General features: G+C 58.3%; 1 protein-coding gene across 1 annotated transcript in view; it reads right to left on the bottom strand.

Moving 5' to 3' along the window:
• The window catches only part of ABLIM2 (actin binding LIM protein family member 2), a 166,077-nt gene that overhangs the window by 137,335 nt on the left and 11,090 nt on the right, over window positions 1-17,652 (bottom strand). The window lies entirely within an intron of this gene.

The raw sequence follows: 17,652 nt of genomic DNA, 5'->3' as shown, positions 1-17,652 counted from the left end.
CTCCGCAGCCCTGTGTGCCAGATCGGAGGAGACTCAGGCTTGGGACACTCGGGGGGCCCCTAGGCATAAAGGCAGCGGTGAGAGACCCTGACTGCCTGGTCCCCTGGTGCCCCTGTGCTCCTGGATGTCTCTCTGCAACACTCGGCATTAAGCTCTCCAGAGGCAGAAACGCCCTGTGACCCATGAACCACACAAGCAGGCAGGCCTGCCTGGCCCCCAGCACGCGGTCCCTGAGACCCTGCAGGCGTTATCCTGGCTAACCGCACGTGATGGCCTAGTGGCCAGGGGCCAGGATCCCACCGCGGGGAGGCTCAGTGGCCACGCCCTGGAGCACAGGTCATATTTCCCAGGGCTCAGCTGCAGCGTCTCTGGGGGTTGGGCGGGGAGGCCACGTCAGCCCTCCCCCAGCACCCAGCAGAAAACACCTCATTAGCTCAGCTCTGAAGAGTCAGAGGGGGTGCTGGCCGCCAGCAGGGACTCTCCCGGCCTGATCTGATGTTTGCTAACCACACTAGGTCTTCCCTGGGGGCTCACACGGTAAAGAATCCGCCTGCAATGCAGGAGACCCAGGTTCGATCCCTGGGTCAGGAAGATCCCCTGGAGGAGGGCATGGCAACCCACTCCAGTGTTCTTGCCTGGAGAATCCCATGGACAGAGGAGCCTGGCGGGCTACAGTCCATGGAATTGCAAAGAGTCAGACACGACTGAGCGGCTAACACTATACCACAGCTGATCACACTGGTCTGAACCTCTCCGCCTGCTGGACGGGGGGTGGTAAGCATAGGGCTGCAGGCAGCGTCACGCCAGGCCCCGGGTCCTGCCAGTGGGTACGGATGACGCGTCCCAGGGAGAGAACGACAGCCCCGCGTGCTTACAGAGGAGGAGAGCTTCTCTCCACTTATCTATTCTGCAGCTTCGATGCCTTGCGGTCTGTGCCCAGCCCGGGCCGAAATGACCACTGCGTTGGCGACGGCGACAAAGACAGCAGCCCCCCTGAGCCCCCAGCCAGCCCCGCGCCCAAGGCAGGGACCGTCACGTCCCTACTTCCCCCGTGAGGACACCGAGGCAGAGACGGGGGGAGCTGGGCCAGCTCCGGTGAACAAGAGAGGCTCGCAGGCTCTGAGTTTGAGAGTCAGACAGGAGAAGAGGGGCAATACGGTCTGGTGCCTGACCCGGGGTATCACATGGGGCGGTGGGCGCTCCCGGCGGGGCTTAAGGGGACGCCCCAGCAGACAGAACCCGGGGTGACTCAGAGCCCAAGGGGTGGCAAGCTGCTCGACTCCGGGACGGAGGTTGGAGAGGGGAGACGGCGAGCTGATGTTCCCAGCAGGATGGCGCCCTCGGCTATATGAGGCTCTGCTGGGGTGGGAAGGCGGGCAGGGGCCAGGGCAACAGAACTTCCATGGAAAACCCTGGGTCGGTCTCACCCTGAGAACGAGGGAGGCTGGGGTCTGCCCAGGCACTGGAAAGAGAATCATCGTAGGAGGAGCCGCGGGTACCGTCCATCCACAGGGCAGGCGCTGCTGCGGCCCAGACTCAGCGTGGCTCAAGGCCCCCTTGGAAGGACCGCCTCCCTCGCCCATGCATCCCAGTGAAGATGACTTACATGAACTCCAAGCCCACTGCTGCCTGGGGAGAGCACCCAAAAGAGGCCAGCTGTCTTGCCTTCCCGGACTCACCTCCCCAGGGCTGGCGCCTCCCTCACCAGGGTCCTCCCCCCAGGGCCGGATGCCTCCTGTCCACCTGGGCTGGGCGGGCAAGACCCCTGTGCATGACATGAGCAGCCACAGCACCGCCAGAAGGGCTTCCCAGGAGGTGGGAACCGTGGGCTGGGGGCTCCTTGGTCCCTGGGGCAGAAATCCGCCCCGGTCCTGGTTCAGCTGGCCTGATCTGGTGTTCGCTGACCATGCTAGGTCTTCCCTGGGCTCCATGCCTCTCCAGGTATCTGCCTAACTGACCCTCAGCTCCGGGTACCTCCCCACCCTGCCTGGCCTGCACCAAGGCCCCCATGGAGGCCAGAACACCCAACCCCCCCCGACCCCATGCCATGACCCACCAACTACAGTGGCTGCCAGGCCTGTGGGAGACTGCCCTTGGCTTGTGGGGACACGTGCCCTGCCCACAGAGGTTCCAGGGCTCCGGGGACCCATGGCCTCCTCTCCCACGGGCTCAGGTGGTTTCCCAGCACCAGGGGTGGGGGGAGCTGCCCGGGCCCTGCTCCTCTTCTGCATCTGTTATGGGGGGAGCGGGCAGGAGGGGCAACATGAGGCAGCACCCACGGGGAGGACGGGCCGCAGCCGCCCAGCCTCATCGTGGGAGATTCCTGCCCCGCAGCCTCTCCGAAGTCCCCGTGCGCGCTCAAGGCAGAGGACCAGGATCCTGGTGAACCTAAGCTAACAGTGGACGTGCATGTTCCCCCCAGGGATGGCGACCAGTTGGGGCTGTAGGGGAGCAGTCCCTTCTCCCCTGCCCCAGACCCTGCAGGATGAGCCCCCATCCATCCCTCTGAGGATGCGGGGTGAGGGGTAAGGTGGAACGTTGTCCCTTCCCCACCTGGAACCTTCCAGACTGATTCTCAGGGAGGGTCGCAGAGAGACTGAGCCGGGCCCTGAAAACCCACAAATGGCTGTGTCCAGGGCACTTCACACCGGGCTCTGTGCCGCCGGTAGGCAGCTTCCACACGGTTCCAGCATCAGCGCACAGAGAGATGCGCCCACCCGGCAGCGGCCCCACGCGCACAGAGTACAGCCTGCAGACGGACCGGGCCCGGGCCCCCCTGCTCCTGCCCCCTCACTAGGGTCCCCAGTCGTGGGGGAGAGGGCTCTTCTGGCCCTGTGACTTGGTGTCTGCTCCCGCGCCTGGCTTGGTTGCCGCATGCACGCAAGTGGAAGTGACCACCTACGGGTTCAGGCGTCACACAGCTCCCTCTGCTCTTCCTGCACGGAGCGCATCCCCCAGGCCACCGGACGATCCCAGGAGGAAGATGGAGAGGGGAGGGGGCCAGCCCCTGGGAGCCCAGCCTGGTCAGCTGAGCTCCGGCCAGCCCGCAGGCCCCAAGCCAGGATAACTGATTGCCGACTGAGCCTCTGAGCTTCGGGGTTGCTCGTCCCACAGCGTACCAGTTTCTTGTGACCAGCACGAATGGGTAAAACAACAGTCCTGGAAGCCGGAAGTCCAAAGTCGGTACCACGGGGTTGAAACGCAGGTGTCTGCTGGGCAGGGCTCCCTTGGGGCCCGGGGGGAGGATCCTTCCTGCCTCTTCCAGCTCCGAGTGGCAGCCAGCATCCTTGGCTCATGGTGGCATCACCCCATCTTTGCCTGCCCTGTTGCTCCCGGCCCCTTCTCCTCTGTGAGTCTGTCTGTAGCCTCCCTCTGCCCCTCTAAGAGTCACTGTGATGCATTTAGGACTCACACAGATAATCCAGGATGATCTCCCCAGTGCAGCATCCTTACCTTAATCCCATCTGCAAACCACCCCCCCCCTTTTTTTTTCAAATACTCACAGGTCCTAAGATAAGGACATGAAATATTGGGCTGGGGGAACGTTTTTCAGCCTGCCACACACAGCAATCGCTTATACAATATGTGAATACATAACAGATTTTTTTTTTCACCAAACAATACTTTGCCCTATTACTTGGGATGTGCTCTGCTATTTTCCTTTCTTTTTCTAGGCTGGGTCCGCTCTGTTTCTATTCATTTCAACCTCTTACGTAAGAAAGGCTGCTGTGACCGCCTAAACTGATTTCACGCCCACAGATGGGTCGCCACCTGCCGTGGAGGAAGTTCTGTCCTGCCTTCTACGCCTGTACCCTGCCAGAGTTGGGGGACCAGGCAGAAATGACAGCGATTGAAAGAAAAGAGAGAAATGTGCTCTTCCTGGACTCAGAGGGTGGGCAGGACTGCAGGGGCCTGGAAGGACCGCCACACGTGAGGGCGTGATCCAGGCCACCCTGCCCCAGGGACAGCCCTCCGCCTGCGGCCCCAGCAGGCTGGCTCCAGCCAGAAAGGCAAGGGGGAGCGTGGCCAGGTGGTTTTGGCGGCCCCACTCACGTCCCCGAGCCCCTGACTGCCCCTCTCCCTGCACACTCCCTGCTCCACATTCCAGAATAATTCTTCCCCCCCAACAGCCCCGCTCTGCATCCAGTCATCCCTGAGCCTTCCCGAGTGATACTCACTCGCATCTTTATTGCCGAATGCTGCTTAAAAAGATAAGAAACAAATGAAATCAAGGGCTTGAAAACTTTACGACACGTGAGTACTGGTTTTTCAGGTAAATTTAAGGCAATGAAAACACCAGTGCTTTCTCAGGAGCATAAAAATTATCTCTAAAGGGATCCAAGACATCGTCCAGGCCCTGGATGAGGATTCCTTAAGACCCAGCCGGGCCTCTCCTGAGCACTCAACCCCCAGAGCCATCGGAGTGCTGACACCTCCACCCAGAAGTCCTCCAGGAGCCTCACGGTCGGAAAAGAGAAGGCCTCACCACGGCCACCCTCCCTCGCCCCCCTCTCCCCGCCCTCCAACAGGGCCACGCATCGCACCCAACACCCCCACCGAGCTGACTGCCCTTGTGCAACTCAGGCAGCCTTGTGTTTGCAGCCGGCTCCATGTCTCAGCCACTGTGTGACCTGGGCCCATCGTCTTCACCTCTCTGGGCCTCAGTTTCCCATCTCTCTGATGGGGGTGCCTACCCATCGGGCTTCAGAAAGACTGAACGAGATGATACACGTGAAAGTGCCAGGCGCCTCACGTGGCATGTGATGGGCACTTGGTGAGCAGCATCTTTCGGTCCCAATTCCTAACTGCGTGAGTTTGGCTGGAACAAACGGCCACAAACTGAGTGGCTTAAATAACAGAACTCTATTCTCTCATGGTCTGGGGGCCGGAAGTCCTGAATCAGGGTGCCAGCAGGGCTGTGGTCCCTCAGGAACACCCAGGGGAGAGCCCTTCCTCACTCCTCCTGATGCGGGTTGCAGGCGACGCTTGGCGCGAAGCGGCAGCCCTTCAGCTTCCGCCTCTGCAGTCCTGGGGTCCTCCTCTCGTGTCTCCACATCCGTGTCTCTCTTCTTCGTCTCATCAGGATGCCCTACTCCATGTGACCTCATCTCAGCTAGCTACATCTGCAACAACCTTATTTCCAAATAAGGTCACATTCACAGGGACCAGAGTCGGGACTTCAGCACTGCTCTTCGGGGACACAACTCAACCCAGAACACAGACCTGCCCGTCGTCACCAACACCATCTGTGGTCTCGGAGCAGCGCGTGCCACACGTCGGCATTGCCCTTAGGCTTTCTCCATCCTTCCCGGGGCTGCCCCTTCTCTCGGTTCCTCCCACCCACCCCCTTTCTCACCTGGTTGAGACTCTGCCCCATCCCTCCTCCCTGCCAGGCCGACCTCCGGGTCCCCAGCACAGAGCACCATCTCTGGGGCAGGGGGCTCAGGAGGCCTCCCGGATCGAGACCGAACTCCGTGTCCCAGACGCCAGCCTGGCTGGACCACGTCCCTTCAGTCCACTCTTCTCGCCTGCGTCCACGTTGGGCGAGCTGAGCTCAAAAGGGGCCACACCTCGGCCCGCCAGCCCCCACAGCATCCGCACCACTGTCTATGACACGTATGCCCCCGAGACAGCAAGTCCAAGGTCCCCTAAGGCAACGGAGAGCAGGGACCCCCAAGGTACCAGCTGGGAGGTGACTGCAGTCAGACAAGCCTGGATGCCCACGGGGTGAGTGAGTCAGAGGCTGTCTGGTCTGCGTCACAGAGGAGCGGATGCCCTGAGCAAGGTGTTCTGTTGGTAAAGGCGGGTTGGCTGTCAGCTCTGAGGCCCCCACCAGGAGCTAGCAGGCTGACAGGGTGACGAACACAGTCAGGGAGACAAACGAACGCGCAGGCTCATCCTGCGATCAGTGTATAACGGCAGTGTATAACGGCAGTGTATAACTGCCGCACGGCTTGGGGGTCAGGGGCCTCTCTTGAAGGAGGAAAGGATGCTGAAGCTGACTTCGAAGGCAAAGAGAAAACTTAAGAGCAGGTGGACGAGTCCAGCGGAGGAGTCAGCAAGTGGGAAGGCACCCGAGGTAAGGAGGAGGCTGCCCAGAGGGCCGAAGGAGGCCCCGCAGGACGGGAGGGGGAGAGCATCTCGGTGACCCCTTCCTTGAGCCTGGCAAGCAAGGAAATTGCCGGTGAGGATGATTGGAGGTGATCTCGTCTCCGTCTCCCCACTCAGAGACGCCCCTCCTCGGCCCACGCTGCCTTCTCCACGCAGCAACACACCTGGACGCAGCCCCCCACGCCCCTGCCCTGCCCCCTGTCCCCAACACACACACACACCCGCTCCTGGGCCCCACCACCCGATCTCAGAAGGAGAGCGATTCCTCATCCCGGCCGGATAGAGCGCAGGGCACCCGCCCATCCCCTGCTGGGGCAACACAGGCAGACAAGTGGCCATGCAGAGAACCAGAGAAGGAGGAACAGTAGGCTCACAGAAATACAGATGGCCCGACGCCACAGCAACGCCCTCGGCGCCCGGGGGGCAGGGGAAAGCTGGGGGGACCCTCCCCATCCGCTGGCGAATCTGAGAAGACGGACAGTGCCCCGTGCTGGGCCGGGAGGGGACGGGGACAAGGGACTCGCGTGTCCTTTGGGTAAAGGTGTGAGGGACAGTGGTTTGGCAGACAGACGACACTCCCATTTAACATTCCGCTTCTGGGCAGACATATAACTTCCACTCACAGGTCAATGCACACAGGTGCAAAACCACGTGTGCAGGAGTTCTCACCCCGGCTGGATGCGCTCGGGTCCCTGAAAGCACACGGGACCAACGGCCCTGCGTGCTCCTGTGCGGGGAGCAGTCGCACAGCAGCCTCCCACCAAAAACGCTCAGCCCGAAGCCCATCACCAAGGAACAGAGACCCACGCAGATCAGGGAGGGGGCAGCCCACAGGGAAACAGGTCTGGACTCTCTAAGTATTGGCAGCATGAAAGAAAAACTAAAGAAAACAGGTGGGAAGAATGTCCCAGGATAAAGGCGACCAAAGACAGAGACATGTTCACCGGCTGTGGTGTAGACCCCAGCCTGGCTCCTGGAGGAGAAAACGCAGACAAACATCTGTAAAGGGGCCCTGTGTGTGTGGGGGGGGGGAGACAGGAAACAGGGATTTTCTGCAGCTGATATTTGGGTACAGACATGTGCTAAAGTGTTATAATGCAACTAACTTTCAAATGGTTCAGAAGAGAGAGACAGAGAGACGGATAGAGCAAAATGTAGCAAAACGTTCATAGTTGATGCATCCAGATGAAAAAGTATCACAAGGTATTCATTGTACTGACTCCCCCCCCACCACCAACTTTTCTATATGCTTAAAACTTTTCAAAAGATCTGGGGGAGAAACTGATGAAGAAGGCAGAATCCCCCCCGGAACAGGATAGACCATGACTGGCTAACTTTACCCTCATGGATCCTGGAAAAATACTGCAGCAACAGAGACAGACCCGGGGCTCAGAATGCCTGGCTCTGGCTCAGGGACCTCTCCGACCTCGGGTGCTCACCTGTAGCCAGAGTCGGCAAGCTCATGGCTCGCACACACACCCCCCCACGGCCGGCACCTGTGGCAGGCGTGGGTAGCCCATCACCGGTTCTCTGCCTCTGAGTGATTTGGTCTCCATCCTGTGAGCTCCTAAGGGCGGGATGTATATTCTAGATACATCTTGCCCGGCCCAGCCCGGGACAGGGAGGTGAGTGGTCCTGCTCAGGGTCTGATGAACGAACCAATAGCTGAGAGAACGGACAAAGGCCCGCGGGAGACCGGACGCCCCATGGAAAAGGCGAGGGCGTGGGTTCTGAATGTGGAAACCCACCCCCCACCCGGCGCCCTGGCACCGTGCCCAGATGCTGGCATGGCGGGAAGTCCCCTCACCCCGCTGGCCTCAGTTTCCCCACCTACACCCGGGACTGGAGGAGCGCACACTTCACTGGACAGCGGGAGGAACCAGCGGAGCCCCACATGTCCAGGGCTCAGCCCTGGCCTGTTTGGGGCAGGACCGCAGGACCACCTGCCCCAGAGCTGCTGCGGTAAAACCCCCGAGCGTGTATTTGCACACCCGTTATCGTAACAGCAACACTCACAACAGCCAAGGGGCGAGCCACCCCGGCGTCCACGGTCACGTGGACGGACAAACTGTGGGCTCTTCACGCGATGGAATATTAGTCAGCTTCGAGAGGAGGAAGCTGACACAGGCTACCACATGTACGAGCCCTGACGACGCTCTGCTCAGCGAGACAGGCCAGTCACAGAAGCACAAATACCACAGGGCCCCACTGACGTGGCGCCTGGAGCAGACAGAATCCTGGAGGCAGAAGGCAGAGCGGTGCTCGCCAGGAGCTGGGATGGGGGTGGGGGGCCGGTGTGTCGTGGGGCCGGAGTTTCAGTTTCACAAGAGGAAAAGCGGTCAGGAGGTGCCGGCGGTGATGGCCACACGAGCGACTGTATTAGATGCCACAGAACTTACACGGCTCAACGCTTAGGAGGGTAAACTTTATGTTGTGTTTATTTTACCACAATTTAATTTGCCCAGCGCCTAGGGCAGCAGAACTTCACAGCACTAGGTTGCTGGAGGGGTAGAGCTCTGGCTGAGACAGGGGAGGAGGGGACTTTACCCACTGTCCCCACCAGGTCCGCTTTGTGGGTCATGGGTCTGTCTCCCACTGAACCCACTGGCTCTGCTTTGTAGGTCAGGGGTCCGTCACCCACTGAGCCCACGAGGTCCGCTTTGTAGACTGGGGTCCCTCACCCACTGAGCTCACCGGCTCTGCTTGGTGGGTCAGGGGCCCCTCACCCACTGAGCCCACTAGGTCCACTTTGTGGACTGGGGTCCCTCACTCTCTAGACCAGCATCTCTGCATCTCTAGACCACGGGGTGGGCTGTGGGGAGGTACAGCCATGCCCCCTGTGAGTCATGTCCTCAGGGCTAAGGGAAGCAGAGGAAGGAAGACGCAGGATGCTTTTCCATCAACATGGCTAAATTTATCCCTCACTAACCAGGCAGTGTCCTGCACTGTGGCCTTGGGTCCAGCTGTAGATTCCCCGGCATGGCCGGGTTCCCACTCAGGCTCCAGGGAAGCGAGGCTGCCCAGCTGGACAGAGATGCTTCCTGGGTCCTGGGAGCTGTGGCCTGGGGTCCCCTACCCTAACACTCAGGCACTTAGGCTCCAGAGGGTGTGGGACCCCTGGTCTGCACAGGTGCCCATGGGCTCCCAGGATTCTGAGCCGGGGGACATGGGCCCCCTCTGGAGGGAGGTGGATGGAAAGGGCTCAGACCCACCTGGACAGCACCTGCATCAGCAGGGATGAGACCAGGAGCAGGACAGGATGAGGGGGCCTGCAGGACGCCTGCTGCTCTTGCAGGCTGGGGGCAGAGGCGGGGAAGGAAGGAGCCCCAGAAGGGGGCCAGCCTGGGTAAAGACGGCGTGGAGACAGGGCAGCCCACGTGGGGAAACCTCCAAGGTCTCAGCCTTGCCCTTCTGGCTGCCAGACAGCGTGCAGGGAGGTGAGGGCGGGCTCTTCTGCCAAGACGAGGAGTAAGGTCCGTGCAAGGTGGACCCAGAGGCCCCCCGATGAGACCCCACCCTTCAAACACCCCTTGACGATGGCGAAGTCACATGCCCACTGGGAAAATGGCACGATGGCATCTCAAGAAATGAAGGAGAGGTGCCTCTCAGCCAGCAATGCTGCCCTGGGACACACCCCAAGGAAAGGAAAGCAGGGACCTGAGTGGATATGGCTCACCTGTGTTCACAGCAGAATCGCTGCCAACAGTCAGGAGGCGGAAGCAGCCCAGGTCTCCAGGGAAGGATGGACGGATGAACAGAGTGGTCCATCCATGCAGCGGAATAGGGTCCGGTCTTAAAAAAAAGGGCAGGGCATTCCAACACCCGCTGCAACATGAGGAACCCGGAGGACACTGCGCTCGGTGACACAAGCCGGCCACAAAAGGACAAGCTCCGAGGCTCCCCTGCATTTCTGCGAGGTCCCAACAGCTGCCAGATCCACAGGGGCAGAAAGCAGAACTGTGGGTGCCAAGGGCGGGGGGACGGGAGGGGTGGAGGGCAGGCGATGAGGAGTTACTTCGTGGGGACCGTTAGCTGAGAAAGATGGAAAAGGTCCGGAGACGGATGTGGTAAAGGGTCTCACAGCAACGTGAATGTACTTAGTGCCTCTAACGGCGTGTGTAAAAACAGCTCACGTGACGTACTTTAGATTATGTGTCTTTTACCACAATATGAGACACGTTAATGCAGAAAATGCTGTACTTTGGGCTGGAAAAATAACATGGCCAAACAAACCAGAGAAAACCCACAGAGTCACAGGCAGCCGCTGAGAAGCGATTGTAGGAGAGCATGTCCTACTCGGGAGCGCTTCCTGGGTGGTGTCAGGAGGGGCGTGCGGGACGTGGCCCAAGGCTTCGCAGGAGAGAGACAGCCGTGGGGCCGGGAGGTGGGGGGTCACAGACTGCTCCCTCTTCAATCCCCTGTTCTTGCAAAAATGAACGTCTGGTTCATTGCACAATTAATGATAATAAAACAGACTCCAAGAAACTCTAGTGAGAGTGAGACCCCTAAAGCAGGACAGGTCCCCGTTTGGGACTCCCCAGGTGGCGTCAGCAGTCAAGAATCCGCCTGCCAATGCTGGATGCACAAGAGACGTGGGTTCAATCCCTGGGCTGGGAAGATCCCCTGGAGTAGGAAATGGCAACCCACTCCAGTGTTCTTGCCTGGACACCCCATGGACAGAGGAGCCTGGTGGGCTACAGTCCATGATCACAAAGAGTCGGACACGACTGAGCGCACATGCACCCTGTTTAAGGTCCCTGGTAGCAGAGGATGGGACCCAGAAATATATGGGGTAAAGGCAAGAGCCAGTCGTCATTCAAAAGGGAGATGCCTGGGGTCCAGCCTGCCAGTTTGGAGGGTCAGCTGCGAGGAACTCTGGAGGATGAGCAGACTCTGAATCAGAGCCCAGGAGACCTGGGTATGTGAGCAGGGTCTTCTCAAGCCTCTTTTCTCATTAAAATTGATGGCATTAGTCATAATGGCTGCGATCCAAAAGTCTACAAACAGTAAATGCTGGAGAGGGTATGGAGAAAAAGGAACCCTCTTACACTGTTGGTGGGAATGCAAACTAGTACAGCCACTATGGAGAACAGTGTGGAGATTTCTTAAAAAACTGGAAATAGAACTGCCATACGACCCAGCAATCCCACTGCTGGGCATACATACGGAGGAAACCAGAATTGAAAGAGACACATGTACCCCAATGTTCATCACAGCACTGTTTATAATAGCCAGGACAGGGAAGCAACCTAGATGTCCATCAGCAGATGAATGGATAAGAAAGCTGTGGTACATATACACAATGGAGTATTACTCAGCCATTACAAAGAATACATTTGAGTCAGTTCTAATGAGGTGGATAAAACTGGAGCCTATTATACAGAGTGAAGTAAGCCAGAAAGAAAAACACCAATACAGTATGCTAACGCATATATATGGAATTTAGAAAGATGGTAACGATGACCCTGTATGCGAGCCAGCAAAAGAGACACAGATTTAAAAAACAGACTTTTGGACTCTGTGGGAAAAGGCAAGGGTGGGATGATTTGGGAGAATGGCATTGGAACATGTATAATATCATATGTGAAACAGATCGCCAGTCCAGGTTCAATGCATGAGACAGGGTGCTCGGGGCTGGTGCACTGGGATGACCCAGAGGGACGGGATAGGGAGGGAGGTGGGAGGGGGGTTCAGGATGGGGCACATGTGTACACCCATGGCTGATTATGGCAAAAACCATTACAATATTGTAAAGTAATTAGCCTCCAATTAAATAAATTTACAACAAAAAAATCAACAGCACTGCCTGCATCCCTGTGGACGTGCCTCCTACAAGGTCGGGTACCTGACCTGCAGCTCTCGCTGTCTGCACACCCTCTTCTCCTGTGACCCAGGAGGCCTCATGAAGACAGAGAGCACTGGCCTCGAATCGCAGCTTTGCCTCGTCCAGCTGTGACCCCGGCCACCCCTCGCGCCCAACCCAAAAAGCCCTAAGCACTTCTGAGGACTCTAACCAGGTCACAGGCACCTGAGTGCCCAGAGAAGTAACAGCCCAAGTGAAGGCGAGCTGGAATCCTACGGCTTTTATAAGACCTGGGAAGACCCACAGGTCTGGGCCCCAGATGTGGCCAGCAGTTAATTACCAGCGCCCCCGTCCCTCCTTGGTGAGACCACAGCCCACGGGGCCTCGCTCAGAGCCTGCCCTGCAATTGCCCTGCAATTCATTTTCCTCGCGGGCACCCAGGGAAATGGCCTTTGCCAAATATTAATAGGACTCGGGTCTATTTGCCCAAGCAGAACCAAGTCAATGGGATCTGAATATTTCTGCTCCCAGAGACGAGAGGAGGCTGGACCGGGCTGGGCCTGATGTTCCGAGCAGAGCTGGACGCAGGTTTGAGCACAGCAGGTCCACAGGTGAGAGCAACCCCGGGTCCCAGGTAAAAGGAGGGCTGTGGCAAGGCGCTGGCTTGCCAGGTGGTCCAGGGATCCATCTTGAACTTCCTTTTGTCCACATGCCTGGGACCAAGACTCCCAAACTTCCCAACTTGCAGCCTGCGTGTCGAGTGGTCGGTCGCCCCAGGCAGAGAATGATCCCAGCAGGAGGCGATAAAAACACCTGACCGCTGGACACGGCTGTCCTGATGCTGGCCAGGTGGCCAGTGACATTCCCCCCCACCCGCCACTCCGACCCAGAGCCACAGATCGCGGGCCTGGTGCCAATACTCTGCAGACTGCTGCGGCCTGGAGCGGCGGCTGGAGCCGTGGGAAATAGAAGGTTCTATTCCTGGCATGACCCTCTTTCCCAGAACTGGGGCAGGGAGGGCCGGGCCACGGCCAGGGTCTCCATTGTGGCCCGAGACCCTCTCTGAGTCTCCGGGTCTCACCAGTCCGCGACCCACCCCTCAGAGGCTCACCTCCCTGGCTGGAATGCCTCCAGAGGGCACTGCCCGGCATCGCCCAGCGGGGATGGACGATCCCCCTTCTGCCCCCAGCTGTCTCTGTTCCTGAACAAAAGGATGCACAGGGCTGTGTCTGGGCTGCAAGGGCTCATGGGGTCAGCTGCCAAGCGCTGGGTCGTGGGCGTCCCTGCTGCGAGGCAGGGAGGGGGCCCTGGCCTCCAAACTAGGGGCCACACCTGGACCCTCAGTGGTCTCCCTGTACACCCGCCCCCACACAGCCCCCCAGGACAGGGTCAGTGTTACTGTTTCAGCTTGCCAGGCCCCCAAGCCCTCTGCAAGGACATGGGCCTGGTGTGGACCTCGATGAGTCCGAGCTCTAGGGGAGGATGAGGCACCAAGGAAAATGGATGGCCCAGCCACCTGTGTCCGCTCTGTGCCCCTTCCCCCCACTCAGAGTGACCTGTCCTCCCCAATCCTGGCCACACCTGCACTGGGGCTTTAACCTCCCCCGCCCCCATTCACAGATAAACATGCTGAGATTGCTTGACTCCCCCACCCCCGCCCTGGCTCAGCCTGCAGTCATGGGGGCAGGTGGGGGTGGGTCTAGCAGACCCCCAGAAGCCTACGGTCTCCATACTCCCTCCCTGTCCCCTCTCTGCATGCTGTGACTGCTCGGCCCCCTGTAGCCACATCACTGAGCACTTCCTGCTAGTGAGGTGCTGTGCAAGGTACCGTGAGGGCAGACGGGATCACGGCGCCTGAGAGGCAGATGGCACCTTACCCAGGGCCTAGCGTGGGGCAGAGGCATGAGTGAAACTCCCAACACACGCCCTACACGCTCACCTCTGCCCTTCTACGGCTTTGTCTGACTCCTGAGTGGTGGGCCGTCACCTCCTTCAGGAAGTCTGCCAGGATTTCTCTTTCACGACAGGTTGTTTCCCTGCCCTCTATCCATTCCCCCACAGCCTCCTGGGGGAGTGCTTTTTCTCATGGTGTGTCTTTCCCACACGCTGTCCACCTCTTTCACCAGGCTTGAAGATTTTGGAGGGAAGAACTCCCTCAAGGTCACGTTCTGCACCAGGCCAAGGGCTCCACATGGTCAAATGAAACCACCTCCTCACCCCTACCCCCAGGGATGCTGGGTTGACTGTTGCCTGTCCATGAGACCCAGGGAGGTGGGGAGGGTCTCCTCAGTCGCCCCGGGGAAGGGGCGGGTCCTAATGGAGAAGATAGGAATGTTGGTGGGGGGAATCCAGGGAGCCACCTCCTCCCTGAAGACTGCTTTAAGGGGTTCCCAGGAGGAAGGCTGAGGCCCTGCTATCCTTCCATCACCCCAAAATCCAGAGCAGAGCCCTGCTGAGGTCTCCTGGAGGCTGCAGGGGTGCCTGGGAGCAAGGCGAGGAGGGTATCGGGGGACGAGAGGCCCCCTGTGTGAGGGATGGGCAGGAATTACCCGCAGGGCCCCAGTCTCCAGCGAGATGTCCTCGCCGAGGTGCTGATCCTGGAGATGGCAGACCGTACTTTGAGAGAGGGATCGTTTCTCTGCGAGTCCCTTTCAGAAGGCTGCCCCGCCCCCACCAGTCACCCCACACTGCCGCCCCCTCCAGGGGTGATGACATCATCCTGACCCATGATGCCCCAGGCCAGTGGGAGGAGTGGGGAGAGCAGGCCCCCAGTTTACAAGGTGAGGTGTGGAGGAGAATCACTGACACACGGAGGCGCTCGGAGCAGGGCTTCTGCTGGGCCTGGGGAGCTGGCTGACCCACATTTCTCTCGGGAGAGAGGACGCAGCTCAGCAGAACCTGGGATCCGGAGGAGCTCCCGCCACCAGCCAGGTCCCCAGAGCAGGTTTCTCAAGGTCACTTGGCCTCTGTGTGCCCACCTGTACAATGGGCAGTCACGGAGACCACTCCTGCAGCGTCGGAAGGACCCGAGCAGGGATGCTGTCTGGGGCGTTACGATGATCATTACAACCATTCTCTGCCACCAGTGATGCCAGAGCCCTCGGAAACACGTGGCCACAGTCCTCGGATCAGAGGACCCAGTGGGGGAGACACGTGCCCCCCAGTGGGGAGGGGCATATGGGGTGCTCCCAGCTGGGAGCACCTCCCCCCTCACCAGCCATGTGACCACGGGTCCTGCCCCACGTCTTAGTCCAGCTGCCGTCCCCCCACATCTGAAAATCGGGAGCAAGAATCCCCACCCCGCCAGGCTCTGTGGCATTCCAGACGGGGCCTGGATGACCTCTCCGCCCGCCCGCAGGTACCAGATGCCCCACAAATGGCAGACGCTGAGCTCCATTAGACAAATCAATTGCTCCCATGGGCTCGGCTCCGCCACCAGCTGGGGGCTGGGGTGCCCGAGGTTGCCAGCACACACCCAGGTTATATTTAGCTCTCTGCTGGAGCCCTTCCAGGGCCGGGCAAGTTCTGCAGGGGACGTTGAATTTCAGACCAGCCCCCAACTCCTCACCAGCCACTGTGGAACCTGCTCCAGAGCCCACAGAAACTGCTCTCTTGTAACAGCAGATGACGTTATCCCAAGAGCATAAACACACACACACACACAAATCCCTGCATCATGTCGGGGCCACTCAAAGGCCTAGAGCCACAGTGAGAGTCCACCTCCCAAAATAGAGAACGCCATCCGGTCCCTGGAGCAGAAGCCGGCTGGTGCCAGGGGGTCAGACAGCTGCTCTCCACTCAAGCCTCTTGAGACCAATACTGAGCACACGCCTACCCCCACCCATCCCCCCCGCACATCCTTAAAATGAAGAAGCTGGGAAAATAAAACAGCCAAGCATCAGAAGAAAGAAGAAAAGGCAGATTTGCCCATAACTCTTGCATTTCAACATGTTTTCTGCCTGTTTTGCAGATGACACTGTGTATAAAATTGCGGACCCCACATTCTTCATCATCAGTGCTGGCACACGCCTTGTACTCCTCCTTGACAATCGTATTAATGACTGCATAGTACTCCATCTTTTATCACCAGTTCCGAGTGTGGTCTAGGAACCCTGGGGTCCCCAGCATGCAAGCAGGGAGCCGGCCGGGTCAAAGCCGTGCTCATAATAAGACTGAGATGTTATTTTCCTCCATCACTCCCTCTCCCTCCCAAATGTACGCTAGGGTTTGCCCGAGGCCCTGTGACACGTGGCCTCACAGCTGACAGAACGCAGGCCGGACATGGGCTCCAGCCGCCGCCCATTAGCCAGACGCTAACAAGATTTGCACAGCTGTAAAGCAAGGCCGGTCTGTTCCCTGAAAACACTCGTAGCTAACATACAACGGGCTATTTTCCTTATTCAATGAATTAAATATGCTTAAAAATTCTCCATTTTGATGTCTAATACACTATGGTTTTTCCAGTGGTCATGTATGGATGTGAGAGTTGGACTGTGAAGAAGGCTGAGCACCGAAGAATTGATGCTTTTGAACTGTGGTGTTGGAGAAGACTCTTGAGAGTCCCTGGGACTGCAAGGAGATCCAACCAGTCCATTCTGAAGGAGATCAGTCCTGGGTGTTCATTGGAAGGACTGATGCTAAAGATGAAACTCCAATACTTTGGCCACCTCATGTGAAGAGCTGACTCATTGGAAAAGACTCTGATGCTGGGAGGGATTGGGGGCAGGAGAAGGGGACAACAGAGGATGAGATGGCTGGATGGCATTACCGACTTGATGGACGTGAGTTTGAGTGAACTCCGGGAGTTGGTGATGGACAGGGAGGCCTGGCGTGCCGCAATTCTGAACTGAACTGAACACTCGTTTAGTCGCTCAGTCGTGTCCAACCTTTTATGACCCCACCAGGCTCCTCTGTCCATGGGATTTCCCAGCAAGAATACTGGAGTGGGCTGCCATTTCCTTCTCCAGGGGGATCTTCCCGATCCAGGGATTGAACCCGCAACTCCTGCATTGGCAGGCAGATTCTTTACCACTGAGCCACAAGGGAAGCCCTGTCTAATACACTGCTGCTGCTGCTGCTAAGTCGCTTCAGTCGTGTTGGACTCCATGCGACCCCATAGATGGCAGCCCACCAGGCTCCTCCATCCCTGGGATTCTCCAGGCAAGAATACTGGAGTGGGCTGCCATTTCCTTCTCCAGGTCTAATACACTAAAGATCGATAAATACAACGCACTTAAACAAAAGCTCTTTGGGGTCCTCAGTAATTTTTTGAGTGAAGGGGTCCCAAGCCCTCAAAGCTGGAGAACAGCTGCTACGTACGGGCAGATAGACGGACAGTAATTTCCTGACTCAACATCTCTGGCTGGACACTCACTCTGCAGAGCCTGTGACCCCCTGCAGTGAAGGAGTTTTTATGAACCAATCATATCTGTGTTTCAGAACCCTTCTTCAGAAGATTCCAGAGAGCCGCCTTCTTCTACTGAAGGCATGAACATATTTAAGGCTCAATGCATCTCACCTAGCTGCTCCCAAGAGACAGCACACACCCACAGTCAGAGGCCCCTGAGGCCATCAGCTCTGGGGACTGTGGGATGTTTACATTCGGCTGACTTGAGACGTACAATTTTTATCCTCTGAGAGGTCTTTTCTCTAACCCTCGGATCTTCTACAGACCCCACAAGGAGGGGTAAAAATGGGTTTCAGTCTCAGAAACAGAATGTTCAAGAAGCTGCCCAGGA

The sequence above is a fragment of the Bubalus bubalis genome, chromosome 7, assembly GCF_019923935.1.
Source record: "Bubalus bubalis isolate 160015118507 breed Murrah chromosome 7, NDDB_SH_1, whole genome shotgun sequence".
NCBI lineage: Eukaryota > Metazoa > Chordata > Mammalia > Artiodactyla > Bovidae > Bubalus > Bubalus bubalis.
Note: the sequence above shows the minus strand (reverse complement) of the source record. Positions and strands in the feature narration are given on the sequence as shown.